Here is a 19,323-nt window from a genome sequence, read left to right as displayed (position 1 = left end):
TCTCTCAATAAATAAATAAATAAACAAACAAACAAACAAACAAACAAACTGTGATGCCCACACTAGTCCTAGAGAAGAGACAGAAGGTGGCAGTGTTCAACAGAAGCCTTGCAGCTTGGAAGTTGGACTTTGCTCTAGGATCTGTGGTATGAGAACACAGCTCCGGTTCCCAGGATGATTGAGTAGGCAGAGTAGGATCTCAGGCTTGAGGCACTAAAGTGAACAGCCCCAGCCAAGGGCTCAAGGTGGGGAGAACAAGATAAAAACCCACGTGATGGATGGTGTACCTGATGGGAGCTGTGTTACCAGGAGCTAGGCAAGATAGAATGGGACTAAGACAGGAGCAGAACCACCAATAATACCATTAGGATGGTGACTCCGTGCTGGGAACATGAGCTTTTGGCCTGGCCCCTGGGAAAGGCCCACACTGCTTCCAGATCTGGGGAAGATACTCACTTTGCTGGAAGGGACTATATGACCCCAGGCTCAAGGCCTGGTGAACTGTGGGGTCTAGACCAGGCATTACAAGGTATATCCAGTGCATGGGAACTGGGAAGAGGTGTGCTCAGTGTCTAGCAGATCAAACCAGGTGTTCAGGGGTCATGGAAGAGAAAAGAAGTGCCCAAAATAGCTAGTAACCAGGAAGTAGCAAATGGTCAACACAAAATTCTCTAACTTCTATCTGTGTGCATGATTAGCTTCAACAAAGAGGCAGGACAATGAAGAAAACTGGGTCTCTTCATCATCTTCCCTACTCAGTCACAATACAGATCAATAATTCCTTATCCACAATTCTAGAATCCAAAGAGCTCTAAAAAATGGAAGTTATTTTTGTACTTGACTCATTTAGCTACAAGTCCTGACCTTATGTGATCTGACTTGGTGGCAACACATGACCTAAACTGAAATGAAGCTATTTATAGTCATTATTTATCTCACTCAGTGTGAATATTCATGTGAATTGCTGCAGATATATTAATGTGTTTGATTACAGTGTGCTCCCCCAGATCCTGCTGGGGAATGTTACATAACATACAGTAAATGCACTGGTTTACTTTTCTAAAATTTGATAAAATTCTGAATTCTAAAGCCTATTTGACTCCAAGGGTTAGCAGAAAGAGCTGTGAACCTATATTTAATTTTTGTTTCATATGCAGCCTAGTTCAAGGTCCTTGAAATTGTTTGCTTATCCAGCCCCTCCTGGATTTGTGCTGTCTTCGTCAGGAGAGAAGAACAGTAATGTACTCTCAAGAACTCTACCAAGCAAGGCTGTATTGGAATGTGACCATATAGTTCAAGGCTAGAGCATTTCCTCGCCCCTCCAGCCCCCATTCTGATGCTTCTGCAAAGCCTGCAGGATGCAGAAGCAGCCACAACTTAAGGGTGGCAATGTCAGGCAATGGTGAGAAGAACAACAGATAGAGCAGGAGGGATGATACTCATGTAGGAGCAGAGGAAGAGGCACTCCCTGGAATTTGGGAGCCAAAGGAGGAGGTCAAGGGGACTGGAGAACTAAAGACACCTTGGTGTCTGGGGGCACATTTCAGATCACCCCAGGGAGAAAAATCCAAGGGCTATGGTTCCAGTGATTTTTGCTAGCAAGGCTGGATTTAAAAAAATTTCCTTTTCATTCCATTGCTGCATACAGATTCCCTTGATTGACCTTCTCAAAGCTGTTGGCCTAGAAAAATCCATTACATATTCACAAAAATGCCTTCCTATACCAAGCTCTTGTGATGCCTCTAAAATGTGACTTGACTCACCAAATTTTTATATTCTGTATATTTTTTCAAGAGTGTATTTGTGTTCTTTTAACATTTTTTAAATTAAAAAAAAATTTTTTTTTTTGGTTATTTTTGAGAGACAGTGGGAGCAGGGCAGGGGCAGAGACAGAGGGAGACACAGAATTCGAAGCAGGCTCCAGGCTCTGAGCTGTCAGCACAGAGCCTCATGCAGGGCTCGAAATCATCAGCCATGATATCATGACCTGAGCTGAAGTCGGACGCCTAACCGACTGAGCCACCCAGGCGCCTTGTATTTGTGTTCTTAAACCAAGCACGGTATTGCTTAGATGGATTTGGGAATAGAGGTACATAATTTATGATGAGGTTGGGGCTTTCAGGGTTAAACAGTATAGAAATCCCTCCCTACTACTGATTTTTCTCTATGGCAGATCCTATTATACCATTTAAGTGTAATTTAAGTCCACTTAAGTCTGCTTATGTTTTCCCCAACTCTGAGATTTCTTGATGCACTCAATCTGATTTGCTTTAGACTTAGAAGGGTCTTGATACTGGAATGGAGAACAGAACACAAAAACCCATGCCTTTAATATGCATTCTATAAGGCACAAAGAAAAAATATCTTGTTGAAACCACAGGAGAGGGAGAGTCTGAAAAGGTTCTAATGAACCAATGAAGGTAAATACAAATTAAGTGATTGTGTCCTTTACTACTAATTTAAGATATGGAAAAATGTCATCAATCTTCTCTTTATTTAATGAGTTGTCCTTAGTGGTTTTATTAGTGAAAATACTATATATTATAGTTGTTCATAGATTCTTTCCTGACTTGAGCCACCAATCCTGCTTTCCTCATAACATCTTAGATTCCTCAACCATGAATTCTTTTTTTTTTTTACAAGATTGTTAGAAAGATGAGTCTCAAGATTAGAGGCTAGTTATTCTATTTTATATATTTAGGTAGAAACCTGCCCACTATTCCCAAATAATAACCTTTGGTTTCATAGGTGAGCCTGCATACCGTAGACTGCCATTACTCAGCCTACCAAATGCAATTTGTCTTTACTATTTCATTCTGTTTATTCAGATCTCTAATGAAATACAAACAGTGACACTCACTGCGTTAGAAATGTCTGTTTAGAGAGCCTTGGTTTGCTTTTATACTTATCTTGCCCATATTGGAGGAGAATGATAGAGGATTAAGACTTTCAGAGTATATTAGTGGGAGTGGGGTGGAGAAGATGATTTTCTCATAATTTTAGGAAAGGTGTTTTTAGCTTGAATTATTCAGTTAATTGCTTCAATTCCCATTGTAGAATGAACAACAATGCATTGTATTAAAGTAAATAAATGAATTCTTTCTGAAGAGCAAAGAGGACTAGAATTCTTTCACAGCTTTAAAACTTTTAATACCCTATCATCATGTGGCTACTAAACCATAGCAGAGGTGATTCAGTAATTTTGATCTTTCTTGGTCCATGTTTGTCTCCACTTACCAAAGAACCTATATGGCTTCTCATTGATTGCTGCAGTGGTCTGAAGGGATTAGTCTGGCTGTAGCTAGTGATTATAGCTTGTGTAGACAGGGGACAGGGTGTGTGTATATGTGTGTGTGTGGGGGGGCGATGGGAATGAGAGAGGGAACGAATGTGCATGAGGTAGCAGGGGAGGGGCAGGGACAGCTTGAGTGCTAGGATGTGGCTTGGTGTTTTTCAGGTTTCCAGCCTTAATTTGGAGATGCTAGGAGAGATTTAAGAAAGTCTGAATCCTATTAGTAAACATGTATTGGAGTTAAAAGAAAAGAAACGTCAGTTTGGTTCTGAACCTTTGGTTGTTAGTGATAATTGACTAATTTATATGAGTTAGTTATGCATTTGTCAAAGCTTGACTCCTGACAGCTTAGTTAAGATAAATTAAACATGATGCTCACATAAATTCTACACTGCTTTTTATCCATATGTTAGGACCCTGCCTGATGTTTTTTGTCACCTCTGTAATGTGTGGCTGGCTTTGTAGAGATTTCATTATCAGCCCTTTCCCCTATGGCTAAAACTATTTGCATAACAAGTTTATCTGGTTCAAATTTCAGCCAGACTTCTGCTTTGTCAGGAGGCTCCTTTCAGAAGTAGCCTTGTGACCAGATAACAATAATTTTCCTTTGCCGACTTCACCTTCATCCTGAAGGATGTCTTCCCCACCCCCCCACCCCCCACCCCCAGTTCAAACTAATTTCAGGTCTTTGGACCAAACTATAATACTTTCCCAGTTATTGGCTAATTAGGTATCTGTGAACTATGCTTTTTCATGTTGCCTCTAAAACTTTCGGGGTTTTATTAGGAATTAATTTTAGGAAGTTATCATCAGTGGCTCTTGAGCTGATTGGTGAGACAATAAAGAAGGATTTCTCCCAGGCAAGGGCAAATCTACCAGGAGCACGTTGGCTGCTCAGCTTAGGCTTTAGTGATGACCTGAGCTATATTGGCTGCCACACACACTGCTTTCTTGGGTTGGCTGGCTTGAGAGGCTAAGCATGTAGGTCTGTTTTCCAAAGTGGGCTTTGTGGCTAAGCCTTGCCATTTAGCCATGAAATGTAGAGGCAGCCTTTCCTATCCCTCCAAATGACATTCAATGGCTACAAGCAGTTGTACTGCATGTTAACAAGGTGAGATCACTCTGAGCTACAGAACTGCTAAAACTAATGGGTATTTGCATAAATTCATTCTTTAAAAATTGAAACTCAGAACTGGAACATTGGCTTTTCTCTAGGCCTAAACCATTTTGGGGCGGTTGCTTCCTTGGCATTGATTGTGTTTCCTTGAAGGCAACCATTCTTAGCTCTTTGCCATCCTGCGTTTTGTGGCAGCTTAATTCCACGTGGTTTTTATGTCAGTGAACATTATAAAATGTCCTAACTCAGTGATTGATTAAGCTCCACAAATAGTCTTGGCTTGTTAAGTCTTGTTAGATTCTCAGGTGGCCATGCAAAGGGTTAATATTTCCTGGAAGAGAAGGATACAATAGCCTTTATTTACATTACTTCACAAATTGGTAATACTAATTAAAATGAGCAGTGGTATCTCTAGTGACAGACTCTCCATTTTAGATTTATTTAGCCAATGATTAGCTGTTATGGCTTCTTGAATTAATTAGCATCTCTTGAGCTACAGGGAATTAGTGAATTAATAAAAACTCATGAAGAAGCTCAAAATTAAAAAAAATTCTAGTTTAAAACCCCCAAATTCTTCTCTCTCCTCCTAACATATATTGATCAATATACTTACAAATGCAACCCAACTTCTTTTTCATTTTGAAAAATTTGGATTCTTTCCTCCTCATAAAAAGAACAAGTAAAGCTATGTGTTTCAAGGTTATATCTCCCTGAAGAGGGTCTAATTTAGATTACCTAATAGATCATCTAAAGAAACCAAGGGCCCAATTTGATCTCACTTAGACCCTACTTATAAACTCAGCCAATGAAATAGGATTTTCTCATGATGTAAATCAAGAAGTGGTTCATTGTAATTTGAAGTTTGAAATATGGTACAGTGTCCACAGATATTTGGAATATACTGTTATCGTAGGAACCTTGGCAGTGAGGGTTTTAGCCTGATCTAAAAGAAGCAAAAGGCACAGTAAGGTGGATAGACCATTCTCTAGGCAGCATATTCTATTTATTTCCCAACAAATGCTGGGTTTGGATCTTGTGAGAAACCAAACCTGTAGCATATGTCCTAGAGTTCACATTAGTGCTTTGTAGCACATTATGTTAGGTGACTTTTAGTTAGGGTTAGCCTAGATGATGTTCTATTTACCCCATACTGGTTTTTCTTTTTTTAAATTTGTACTTGAATTTCATAATATAAATCAAAGTGCATCTGCAGTTGAAGTAAACAGAAGTAATGGTGAGCACATGGTGTGTGGGGGACAGGGGTAGGAGAAGTGGGGACATGGCTCATAGCTCTGCCCACAGTCTGTTCCCCTCCATCACTCCCCAGAGTGCCACCTGGTTCATCAAGAAGAGCAGTGTGTGCATTCAGCTGTGTCACTTGCTAGCTGTGCAACTTGGGGGAAGATATTTAACCTCTCTGACCTTTGGTCCTCATTTGTCAAGCTGAGGCAGACGACCTGCCTCATAGATTTACTGTAAGGATTAAATTATATATGTGTCTATAGAACCTGGCAAATAACTCTTACTCATGCCAGGCTCTGTTCTCTACATGTCCTATAATTCAGGTAGTTCTCATAGTTCTCCATTCCCTTCTCAACAACAACAGTACCACCCCTCAAACTCAACCTGAGAGAATCTGCTCCAGCAGGGGTCAAAACAGAAGTAGTGGATGGAATGCAGGCTTACCTTCACTTCTTTGCCTCACAAACAGCCTTACCTCCCACACCTATCCCAGGGCACATCTTGTCCAGACCCAGTGCCTCTGTCTCTGCTGTCAGCCAGCCAGAAGTTTCTTCATGGGGAAGGAGCAGTGGGACATGAAATGGATGGCTGGACCCTGAGAGGTAGAACCCACAATGCTTGGCAACTATTAATGGGAGAAGACAGGTGCTACAGGAAAGGATGAGTTAAACATGAGGATTCCAGTTTTTCAGCATGAGAAAGGGTCTTTTTAGAGAATACACATTGGAAAGATAAAGAGCATTAGACCTGAAGTCAGGTTGTATTCTAACATTTCCACTTAGATTCTTGACCTTGACCAAATTACTTCATCTTTCTGAACCTCAGTTTCCTAATCTGTAAAATGGGAATACTAATATTTATGTGATAACCATTTGGGATTAAGATCAATTCTGCTGTGATAGAAAATCCCAACTAACAGTGACTTTAATAAGGTAGATTTTTATTTATTTCTTACATGAAATAAGCTGGAAGTTAGTCCACATAGGTACCACTAATCTGGCAGGGCATCTGGCAGCCACCTAGGCTCCTGCCCTCATGCTGCCCCATTAAGTGTGATTTCCACTTCCAAGGGTACCTCATGAACCAAGATGGCTGCTATAGCTCCAACATTGACCTACTTATTATAGCCAGCTGGAAGGAGAGAGAAATGAAATTTTGCTTACTTTAAGAAAACTTTTGACCATTTCATGGAGCATATCATTAGCTACAACTCAATCACATGGCTACAACTAGCTACAAAGGAAGCTAAGAATGTAGTCTTCTAATAGGGCAGCCCTGGGCCCAGGATAGTACCAGAACAATATCCTTAAGTAGAGTGGACAGTGTATAGACAGGTTGCAGTCTGAAATCATGCTACCTTATAGAGTGTTGTAAGAATTAAGTGAGATACAGACTGAGAGTTCAACAATTGTGAGAAATATTTTAACTCCATAGTGGTACCATCAAAAGAGGTGTGAGAGTCAGGAAGGAGAGCCAATAGCATCCATAGGATGATAAGTCACAACGGAAGTGGATCATGAGGAGGGGCATTCATGATCCTCACTGAGGCTGATCTAGGGCCTCGGCGGAATGGGGAAAGTAAGGACAAGTAGAGAGCTTGGAGGGGCCAGGTTGACACCCTTCCTGGATCTTCTCTCTCTCTCTCTCTCTCTCTTAAATTTATTTATTTATTTTTGAGAGAGAGAAAGAGACAGAGAGAGAGAACAAGCTGGGGGGAAAGGCAGAGGAAGAGAGAGAGAGAATCCCAAGCAGGCTCCCTGCCCAGTGCAGAGCCCAATGCAGGGATCAATCCCATGACCCTAGGATCATGACCTGAGCTGAAATCAAGAGTCAGATACTCAACTGACTGAGCCACCCAGGCACCCCCCCTGGATTTTCTCTTAAGAGCTGTGATGTTCTTCTGGTACAGTGTGAAGTTCCCGGCTTCCTGCCTGATCCTCTACTCCCTGGCTACTGTAGTTTCCACTGTGGAATTTCCACAGGCTCTAGTGCAGAAGGAAATCTGGCTCTAGGTCAGTAAGAATTTTAATTAAAAATGGAAATGAAGGCTCATGTCACTAGTACTACATTATCACAGGCCACTGATGATTTCTGGCAGGGATAAAAATAACAGACATAGTCTGTTGGCACTAATGAGGAAAGGGCTGATTCGTTTTTTTAAATAGATTCGAAATTTGTAAGAGTGATATTAAATATAATGAGTAATCATAGATTCTCTTGATCTTCCATCTCCTTTTGGATATGTGTGCAGCTTCCAGCCAACCTTCTAGTATTGTAATTTGGAACCTCCTAAGGAAATAAGGAACCTCATCAAATACATGACATAGGTATCATACCAGGCTAATGAGTGGGGGAAAGAATCCCATAATTGGTTTCTGAAATTTTTTTTAATGTTTATTTTTGAGAGAGAGAGAGAGACACGCAGCATGAGTAGGGGAGGGGCAGAGAGAGAGAGGGAGACACAGAATCTGAAACAGACTCCAGGCTCTGAGCTCTCAGCACAGAGCCTGATGCAGGGCTTGAACTCACAAACCGTGAGATCATGACCTGAGCCGAAGCTGGGCGCCTAACGGACTGAGCCACCCAAGTGCCCCCCATAATTGGTTTCTAATACGAAGGACTATTGAATGTTTCTGAAAGAAGAATTTTATTTAAAATGCTATTATTTTAGTGAATAATAGAAATTCTTGCCTTTAAGAGAAGCCCAAAGCTTAAATCCTTAGGTTCAAGCAGTGTTCCTCATGCTTGTACAGAATGCTTGGCTTTGATCAACCCATGTTATGGTTTGAATTATGTCTCCTAAAACTTCATACGTAGAAGTCCTAACCCTCAATATCCCATAATATGATGTTATTTGGAATTAGAGCCATTGCAGATGTAATTAGTTAGAATGAGATCATACTGGAGTAGGGTGGACCCCTAAACCAGTATAACTGGTGTCTTTATAAAAAGGGGAAATTTGTACACAGATATGCACACAGAGAGAATGTCTTATGCTGCTCTAAGCCAGGAAACAATTAAAATTAGGAGAGAGGCTTGGAACAGATCCTTTGTTAGCACCTTTGAGGGAGCATTGCCCTACCAGCCTTGAGTCTTGATCTCAGACGTCCAGCCTCCAGGGCTGTGGGACAATAAGTATCTCTTGTTAAGCCACTCAGTTTGTGTTATCTTGTCACAGCAGCCCTAGGAAACTAATACAGTCCATGACTTGGTTGGTATATGACCTTAACTCATTTAATCTCTCCAAGCCTCTACTTCCTTAGCTGTGGGTGAGGATAGCAGTGTCCACCTGTCTACCAGTGAGAATCAAATGTAAAAAAAAAAAAAAAATTATAAGTTTATTTTGAGAGAGACAGAGACAGCATGAGTGGGAGAGGGACAGAGACAGAGGGGGAGAGAGAGAGAGAAACCCAAGCACAGAGCCTGATATGGGGCTCGAACTCACAAAACCGTGAGATCATGACCTGAGCTGAAACCAAGAGTTGGATGCATAACTGACTGAGCCACCCAGGTGCCCCAAGATATTTAATTCAGTAGAACATCGTCACAAAGTCAAGTATTAGTATTATATCATAAGGCCATAGTGTTTTCTTCCTTATTTGCTTCCTTATTTGCTTCCTTCCTTGTTTCCTTCCTTCTTCCCTTTTATTTTTTTAGAAATATGTCTCAGATACTAAGGATTTATGTTAAATTCTTCCCAAGCTTACTGCCCAATTGTAGAAGAGGGGTATTTCTGTCATTACCAATATTTTCTGACTTTACTGAGGACTTCAAGAATCAAATACATATTCTGTGCTAAGATGTCTTGGTCATATGTGTCTGTCTGAGAGGAATAAACTATATACAAGGAGATGGCAAATTGGTGTCATCTCATATCCCAGGATGGTCCACCTGATTGCTAGGACGCTATATTAGAAGGATTCGGCGTCTGTGTCCAGGATAGAGGATCATGATCACTTAGAGATATTTTCTATGACCCTGAACTGGATATCTGTATAAAGGTAGCATATACTTTTGTGGACCTATAATTCATTTTTCTTTTTAATTATAGCCAAGTTCTATGTTATGTGAAAATCGTTGTTCATGGCAAAGCTCATTTAGCCAAAGAAAGTCACATTCAACCAAATCAAGTACAGCCTAAAAGATACCCGAGAGTTAAAATAAAAGCAGTTGAATAAATCTGGGGTTATCTGTGTGAGGAGTACAGATAATATTAGTGGTAAGATTTATTTTAAGTGTGCTATGTGTCAGACACAGTGAAATGCACTTTACATGCATTATTTCAGTGAATCCTAACCCCTGCCATATGAGACAGGTTACTACTGGGAAAGTGAACCTCTTAGAAGGTAACTGACTGTCCTGATGTCTCACAACTAGAAACTGACAGAGCTAGGATTCAAATCAAGGTCTGTATCATAGTTCAGTACCCAAGGTCATGTTGCTGTATGGTGTGTGCATGTGTGTGTGTGTGCATATGTTTAGGTGAAATTCACATAAACATTGACCATTTTAAAGGGAACCATTAAAGGGAATGTGTGATTCAGCACATTCACAGTTTTTTACAACCACCACTGTCTAGTTCCAAAACAGAGAATGTGTCTTTTTTGCTTTTATCCCCAATATTCGGCACATTGCTAGCACATGGCAAGAGCTCAGTAAATGTCAGTTCCTTTTGAAAAACTAAAAATTGCAGAGAGGAGGTGATACCTTCAAAAGCATACACAGCAATATGATGGACTTGAGTTAGAAATTGAATATTAGGACTCATGGTCTTTATAAATCTCTCCTAACTGAAAACATAATATTAAAGAAAAGAATATGAGGCAAAAAAAAAAAAAAAGGTCAAATGCACTCCCCCAACGTACTTGCCCAAAGCAAAAATAAAAGTTTAAGCATCAGAAACATGATAAGTTTGTTAAAAGTGGATTATGTAGACATAGTTAGTTATGGGTTCTTTTTTGGTTGCTTTGAATACATGAAAATGATGTCAAAATAAATCATCCCTGGCAGTCTCAGTGATTATATTCCTTTCCAACAGCTTCTGCCTATTGTACTTCATTTCGTACCCCCCTTCCCCATATCCCCCTGCCACATCACTTGTCCTGTTTTCCACCACCACCTACTCTATCTCCTGGTTCAGAATTCCAGGGAAAGGTTGAAGAGAAGTCATTTCTGAACCCAGGATTAAGATAAACACCTATGTCTTCATGGCTCATGATGTTTCAGGACCATGGTCAGTGACATGACATTCTACAGGCTGACAATTTCCTTCTGATGTAAACATTGGCCTGCCAAGGCTGCCTTAGGGGAATATGCAGGTGTGAGGGGTGAGAATCAAGATGTGGGGGGAGTTTGACACCTATGACGTAGACTTTGCTTCCTCTATAAAATAAGAGCAAGGGAACATCTCACAGCTGCTAATCTTGGCCATATACATTATTAATACATTCTTCGCACCAGTAGATATTAATTACCAAAGGAAAACAACTTAGGGTGGTGGAAAGCAGAAGAAATTATTGGGTAACTTTGAATTTGAAGGATTTTTGCCTTTAGATGTTTCCAGGCAAGAATATCTGTCAAAGGGGATCTTTAACTTTATGCTTTTCCAAAAATGTAACAATGACAGGCCACATATAAAAAAGAAAGGCCCAGGGGTGCCTGGGTGGCTCAGTTAGTTGAGCATCTGACTTCAGTTCAGGTCATGATCTCATGGTTTGTGAGTTCGAGCCCCACGTCGAGCTCTGTGCTGACAGCTCAGAGCCTGGAGCCTGCTTCTGATTCTGTGTCTCCCTCTCTCTCTGCCCCTCTCCCACTTGTGCTCTGTCTCTCTCTGTCCCCAAAATAAATAAGCATTAAAAAAGCTTGTTTTAAATAAAAAAGGCCAAAAACATTATACTAGAGAAGGAAGGAAGGAAGGAATCTAGATTCTAAGATCAGAGTGGAATGAAAACACAAAATGCTCACTCAGCTAAGCTGAAGTCCTAAATCTGCCGGGATCAGAAGCAAGCAGTGATAGCTGGAAGTTTGGCTCCTGTGGTTAAAAGGACTAAGAGGGCTCCAAGGAAGACTGTCCAGAGTTAGACTCCTGCCTGAAGCCAGTGTGTGGAGTAGTTCTTGTTGGCTGATGAAAAGCTGAGGAAAAGAATGGGATAAGGATAGGTCATATGATCCTGTGCTCTGACTGTAGCAATTTCAATCTCTGTTGTTCTCCAACACCTAGGGAGGTGCTGACCATCAGCCAGGACTATGGCTCTTAGGCAGCTTCTGCCTGAGAATGGTAGGATAAATAAGTGGCTGGGCCTTCTGCTGCCACAGTGATGAGCTCTTTCATATACCTAATAAAACCGTGGGATACGAGCACAAAATTCCATTCTAAAAACTGGCTCTGGGCTAGAGACCTAGGGAGCCAAGAAGACACAACCCCGAAGTCATTACACTAAGAGAGTAAGCACAGAGAGAAAGTGAGAGGGAAAGGGAAAAATTCTCCTCCTCCTCCTCAAAGTGAGCCTGCCAACTGAAATTTCAAAACACACAAACTCTAAGGCTAACAAAGACAACTTGCTGGCATCACAAATGAAGCAGAAATTCATTTGAAATGAAATAATTTTGTAGAATATTTTCAAAGTGTAACTGTTAACTGTAAGAAATGACTTGGGGTGAAATAAATCTAAATAGTCATAAAATTCAGGGGGGACAGTAGTATTCAGTTCGTGGTTAAGGCATGCATAGATTCTTGTGCTCAAAAAGAGGATAGAACTACTGGCAAGTTTATAGTTCAGCAAACATTTTAAACATGTAGGATAATGACTAAAATTATAAGAAAACAATGTCTAGTTTCTAAACCAACAGAAGGATAAAAGGGTCTCTAGAAAACTTTTATCCAGCAGAAGGCAGGAAATGAGGAAAAAAAGAATTAGAGGGAAAAGGTGGTAAGAAGAGATTTCTACCCATATCACACAGTGCTTTTGAATTATCAGGCAGTTTTCCGCAGCATCTCTAGTCCATGAGCAATGATGTTTAACAATTGTCTGGGTGGGGCTAGGGGGCTAATTCCTATCATTTACTGATTTCCGTGGTATAAAATACCCCCCCACCATGGCCAATTTCAGGCTACCAATGTAACATCCATCAGTTCACAAAATTCCTGAAAATGTAACAATATCTAGGGAACCTTGTGCATGCTGGCTCCAGCACATGACTGTTTGGGATAGATAGGCTTTTCTGTATGGTCTTCATTCTACATATAATTTTTGATAATGAAATAAAAATTAAGTAAAAATTCTCTGCATTTTACTTCTTTAACTGAAACCATATGGAAATTTATTGGGGAAACAGGACCTGGTGGCATTTTGTTATTAGAATATTTATCATACAGTTATTGAAGGCTTGTAATTTATGATCCTTGCTTTCAGAGCCAGATCAATAAAGAGATAAATGTCCTCAGCACAATAGAATTTATATCCTCCACGTGATAATTGACCACTGTGTCATACATTCAATCATTCATCTCATTATCTGATATAATGAGCAGAAAGTCCAATATGTATATGATTTATAAATGTACATTAGTGTGAAGCCCACGACCTATCTAACCTGTTACCTGTCCCTTGGCAACATAGTGTATACAGTTGTCTTCCTCCAGCAATAGGATCCCACAAAAAGGATTATCCACCTTTTTAAAAAATATTTATTTTTGAGAGAGAAAGTGTGAGTGGGGGAGGGGCAGAGAGAGAGGGATACAGAGGATCTGAAGCAAGCTCCGTGGTGACCCCAGTGAGCCTGATGTGAGGCTGGAACTCACAAACTGTGAGATCATGACCTGAGCCAAAGTCAGACGTTCAACCATTGAGCCATCCAGGTGCCTCTGTCTATTTTTCTTTTTAACACTAGACGTCTATCTAATTAGAACAGATAGGGGAAATGCCTGAGCTGACATTATTCCTTCTCTTCCTTTTTTCTTTCCTCTTTCTCCTACTTGTGGGTTCCTAGTCCTAGTCCTATTCTTTTCTTTTGTCTTGTCTTTTCTCTTCTGTTCTTTTCCTTTTCTTTCTATCTCTCTTTCTCTTTGTCTCTTTCTTTCTCTCTCTTTCTGTCTCTTTTTTCTTTCTGTCTGTCCTTTATCACAGAGCACAAGTGGCTTGTCCTAGAGTGGGGGGGTGGGTAAATGGTATTGAAAGAGCCTTTCATGTCACTGATTTACTACTATGAGTAGATTTGGCAACACAAGTCATTCCACATCACCTGTCTATGCATTTCACTGAGTTACAGTAGCTTAAAGCTCAGGACACAGGAAGTCCCAGAGAATGGAAGTAGCATATTCCCAGGAGAGAGAGCAAACAGGGAAATGAAAATGGGAAAACAGAAAGCTAACCATTTAGAAACCTATGCATAGAGTTAGTTCACTAACAGTGGGAGTAGGAGCCATCCCAGCCCCCGCCCCCTTTCTCTCTCACTGCCTGGGAACATTTGTTGCCTGCAACGTCTGTACTTTGCTTTGCAAGGGTTAATCAGAGGGCCTATTATTCAGCAAATTAAAGGCTTGGCTGCCTGAGAGTTCCTTTCATAAAGGATTAGGGTCTCTGATGAGGCTTTGATGTAATAGATGGAGCTGTTCTGCTCCTTCATGTTAATGGAAGAGTGTTAAGGACTCCCCAGGCTCTCTTTGGCAGTTGGTGTCTTTACTCTTTCCCTTGCCTAAAAAAGAAAAATATTTTATCTTTCAAAAATTTAGTGCTTGAACAAGGCACTGGATTGACGTCCCCAGGGGGTGAAGTGTTCATTTCTTGGCCTAAAAGCACAGAGGCTCAGCACTAACTGGCTTCCTTGGGTGGCCACTTCCTTGGGAAGAACTGTCTGTCCAAAGTGCAACAGAAGCATTCATTTAAGTATTGCAGTTCATTGCCCTTGGAAGCTTTTCTTGCTGAGAAATTGGGCAGAAGGATGGCAGGTGACAGGCATGGTAATGGTTTGTGTCCTCAGGAACATAAACCAAGGCTGCGAATAGTTGTACAAAATGCTGATTTGCATGACATTTACAGCTACTTATTATGTGACAATATTTTCTCCAGGCTTTTTTTTTCCCCATCACATTTAGTGTACTCTTTTTTTTTTTTTTAATCTATTTTACATCCCAAGTTACTTAGCATATAGTGCAACAATGATTTCAGGAGTAGATTCCTTAATGCCCCTTACCCATTTAGCCCACCCTCCTCCCACAACCCCTCCAGCAACCCTCTGTTTGTTCTCTATATTTAAGAGTCTCTTATGTTTTTCCCTCTCCCTGTTTTTATATTTTTGCTTCCCTTCCCTTATGTTCATCTCTTTTGTATCTTAAAGTCCTCATATGAGTGAAGTCATATGATATTTGTCTTTCTTTGACTAATTTCACTTAGCATAATATCCTCTAGTTCCATCCACATAGTTGCAAATGGCAAGATTTCATTCTTTTTGATTGCCGAGTAATACTCTATTGTATATCTTTACCACATCTTCTTTATCCATTCATCTGTCAATGGACATTGGGCTCTTTCCATACTTTGGCTATTGTTGATAGCACTGCTGTAAATATTGGGGTGCACATACCCCTTCAAAACAGCATATCTGTATCCCTTGGATAAATACCTAGTAGTGCAATTGCTGGGGTGTAGGGTAGTTCTATTTTTAATTCTTTGAGAAACCTCCATACTGTTTTCCAGAGTGGCTGCACCAGTTTGCATTCCCACCAACACTGCCAACAATGCAAAAGAGATCCTCTCTCTCCACATCCTCGCCAATATCTGTTGTTGCCTGAGTTGTTAATGTTAGCAATTCTGACAGGTGTGAGGTGATATCTCATTGTGGTTTTGATTTGTATTTCCCTGATGATGAGTGATGTTGAGCGTTTTTTCATGTGTCAGTTGGCCATCTGGATGTCTTCTTTGGAGAAGTGTCTATTCATGTCTTTTGCCCATTTCTTCACTGGATTGTTTTTTAGTTGTTGAGTTTGATAAGTTCTTTATACTTTTGGATACCAACCCTTTATCTGATATGTCATTTGCAAATATCTTCTCCCATTCCATCAGTTGCTTTTTCATTTTTCTGATTGTTTCCTTCACTGTGCAGAAGCTTTTTATTTTGGTGAGTTCCCAATAGTTCATTTTTGCTTTTGTTTCCCTTGCATCCAGAGACGTGTTGAGTAAGAAGTTGCTGTGGCTGATGTCAAAATGGTTTTTGCCTGCTTTCTCCTCAAGGATTTTGATGGCTTCCTGTCTTACATTTAGGTCTTTCATCTGTTTTGAGTTTATTTTTGTGTGTGGTATAAGAAAGTGGTCCAAGTTCATTCTTCTGCATGTTGCTGTCCAGTTTTCCCAGCACCATTTGCTAAAGAGACTGTCTTTATGTCATTGCATATTCTTTCCTGCTTTGTCAAAGATTAGTTGGGCATATATTTGTGGGTCCATTTCTGGGTTCTTTATTCTGTTCCATTGATCTGAGTGTCTGTCTGTTTTTGTGCCATCTCCAGGCTTTTCAGTAGTGTTTAGGGTATTAATGAAAACCCAGTCTAGTTTATTTTACCCAAATTGATTTTTTTGAATTTTTTTTAACATTTATTCATTTTTGAGAATGAGAAAAACAGAGCATGAGTGGCAGAGGAGCAGAGATAGAGGGAGACACAGAATCAGAAGCAGGCTTCAGGCTCTGAGCTGTCAGCACAGAGCCAGCCCATCATGGGGCTCGAACTCACAGACCACGAGATCATGACCTGAGCTGAAGTCAGACGCTCAACCGACTGAGCCACACAGGCACCCCTTCCCCAATTTGACTTTATGCCATCAATAATATTCATATAGTTGGCAATCAGCCAGTGTTTAGTCTATGTAAGTCTTTACCAAAAAAGCACACATCAAGGGAAGGGTGCTAAATGTGGGCAGACACAATGCCAGATTATTGAAAGTCTTGGCCATGATTTTCCTTCTCAGTCTAATCTCTCTCCACCGTGTACTATGCCCTGAAATTTGGAACCAGCATTGTCATTATTTAAAAAGCAAATTTGACAGTCTTGCTGTTTCCATTCCCACTTGTGTTGTGCTTCAGTTCTCTTCTTGTCCTCTCCCAAACTCCACCTGTGGGATTAAATTGCTCCCTTCTTTGAGTTGCTTTTCATCCATGGGCTAAATTTTTCAGCAATTTTCTTTCCATTCTTTGCAATGAATAGTTCAGTTGACCTTTGAACAATGTGAGGGTTGGAGACACCAACCCCTCACACAGTTGAAAATCTGTGTATAACTTCTGATACTCCAAAACTTTACCAATAGCCCATGGTTGACTAGAAGCCTTACTGTTAACATAAAGAGTTGATTAACTCATAGTGTGTATTATATCCTTATATCCTGTATAGTGTGTACTATATCCTGTACTCTTACAATAAAGTAAGCTAGAGAAAAATGTTAAGAAAGTATAAAGAGAAAATACATTTACAGTATTATGCTGTATTCATTGAAAAAATTCACATATAAGTGGACCCGTGAAGTTGAAAGGTCAACTGTACATGGGGTCTTGGCACCCAGCCTTTCCTTTCCTTGATGGATGCCAGCATCTGCATTCAGCATTTTAAGAATCAGGGGACCTGACTATAAAAATTTACCAAGTAACTGGTAGATTTAGCTCTGGGTTAAGATCAAAGAGCTCTCTGTGCCTCCTTATATTGGCCACCCAGGGAGAATTTTTTTACTATATAATTCTTTGATAGAAGATATCAGTTGGGATTGAAGATAAGAAACAACTCTGTGAAACTCATGGCTATGTTTATTGGAGGGAAATAGTATTCATTACCTTATATAGAGTAATTTCTATGAAAACCCAGGAAACCTCTATTTCTAGTCTCCTTGCCAGTCATCATCATATATTCATATTTCTACAAGCACCTAGTCTGTTTTAAATCATGGATTTTAAGAAATATAGAGCAGGCTGCATTTTCCCTTCACATTGGCTGCTACAGAGCCCAGAGCCAAATTTGTGGCCACTCTACCAAAGTAATTTATTTGGTACTCTAAATTCTATTTTTATTCCCTAATTTCCCCTTTGTTTCATTTTATCTTCTTTAAAAAATTTTTTTAATGTTTACTTATTTTTGGGAGAGAGAGAGAGAGAGAGAGTGAGAGAGAGAGAGCCTGTGCAAGCAGAGGAGGGGCAGAGAGAGAGGGAGACACAGAATCGGAAGCAGGCTCCAGGCTCTGAGCTGTCAGCACAGAGCCCCATGTGGGGCTTGAACTCATGACCTTTGGAGCTGTGAGATCATCACCTGAGCCAAAGTCGGCCACTTAACTGACTGAGCCACCCAGGCACCCCGTTTCATTTTCTCTTCTGCCTATAATTATTTTTTATTTTGTCTTATTGCATATGCCTTAAACAAGTGTTGTAGAATGCCTTAAATTATCTGTAGAACAAGGTGAAGTTTTAAAAACAATTGTATACAGTGGTGGTGGGAATGTAAAATGATGCAGCCACTTTAGTAAATAGTCTTGTAGTTCCTCAAAAGGTTAAATATAAAGTTACCATATGATCCAGCAATACATATCCAGGAGAAATGAAAATATGTGTCCACATAAAAACTTGTATACACTTCCTGATTCTGGGTTAAAGCCAAAAAAACCCAAACAACCAAACAAACAAAACTTATATACAGGGCTGCCTGGGTGGTTCAGTTGGTTAAGCGTTCAGCTCTTCATTTCAGCTCAGGTCATGATCTCACGGTTTGTGAGATTGAGCCCTGCATTGGTCTCTGCACTGACAGCATGGAGCCTGCTTGGGATTCTCTCTTTCCATCTGCCATTTCCGCCTGCTCATGTTCTCTCTCAAGATAAATAAATAACTAAAAAAAACCCCCAAAACTTGTATATAAATGTTCATAGAAGCATTGTTCATAATAGCTTAAAAGAATTAACCCAAATGTCCATCAGCTGATGAATGCATAAACAAAATGTGGTATATCCATATAATGGAACATTTTTTAGCAATAAAAAGAATGTGGTATTGATATGTGCTACAGCATGGATGGACTTTGAAAGCATTATGCTGGATGAATGAAGCAGTCACAAAAGACCACATATATAACAGGAAATGTCCAAATTAGGCAAATCCATAGAAACAGAAAGTAGATTGGTAGTTGTCTGGGACTGAAGAGGTTGAGGAAAAATGGGGAGTGACTACTAATGGATATGGAGTTTTTTTTGGCGGTGATCAAAATATTCAGAAAATTGATTATGATAATGGTTATATAATTGTGTGAATATACTAAAACTTTTTGAATTTAGAAGTGTGAACTGTATGGCATATGAATTATATTAAAGCTATTATAAAAGTCATTAATCAACTATAAATTTTATATAATAGCTTTTGCTGGTTTTCTTACACTTTTAATTTGCACTTAGTGCCAGACATGCACATACCAGTCAAGCCCACTTATTTTTAGCAGAATCTACAGACTTGTTTGAGATTGTGAATTTCTAATAGGGATATCCATCTCCAAAGGATGCAAAATTCTGTCCATATTATCTAGTTCAGTTTATTTGATCCACTAGGCAAAGTCTGTTTGTTCAGCAAATTCCAAGCCTGTGGGCATAAATACTGTAATTTTATTTCATCTCCTCCTTGTCTTTGCATATCCTGTCCCCTCTCTTTTGTCATCTTGTTC

General features: G+C 40.0%; 1 protein-coding gene across 1 annotated transcript in view; it reads left to right on the top strand.

The window, feature by feature from the left end:
- MYO3B (myosin IIIB) overlaps nucleotides 1–19,323 on the top strand; it is a 407,802-nt gene that overhangs the window by 139,201 nt on the left and 249,278 nt on the right. The window lies entirely within an intron of this gene.

Source organism: Neofelis nebulosa, chromosome 2 (assembly GCF_028018385.1).
Source record: "Neofelis nebulosa isolate mNeoNeb1 chromosome 2, mNeoNeb1.pri, whole genome shotgun sequence".
Lineage (NCBI taxonomy): Eukaryota > Metazoa > Chordata > Mammalia > Carnivora > Felidae > Neofelis > Neofelis nebulosa.
This window is presented reverse-complemented; position numbering and strand designations above follow the sequence as displayed.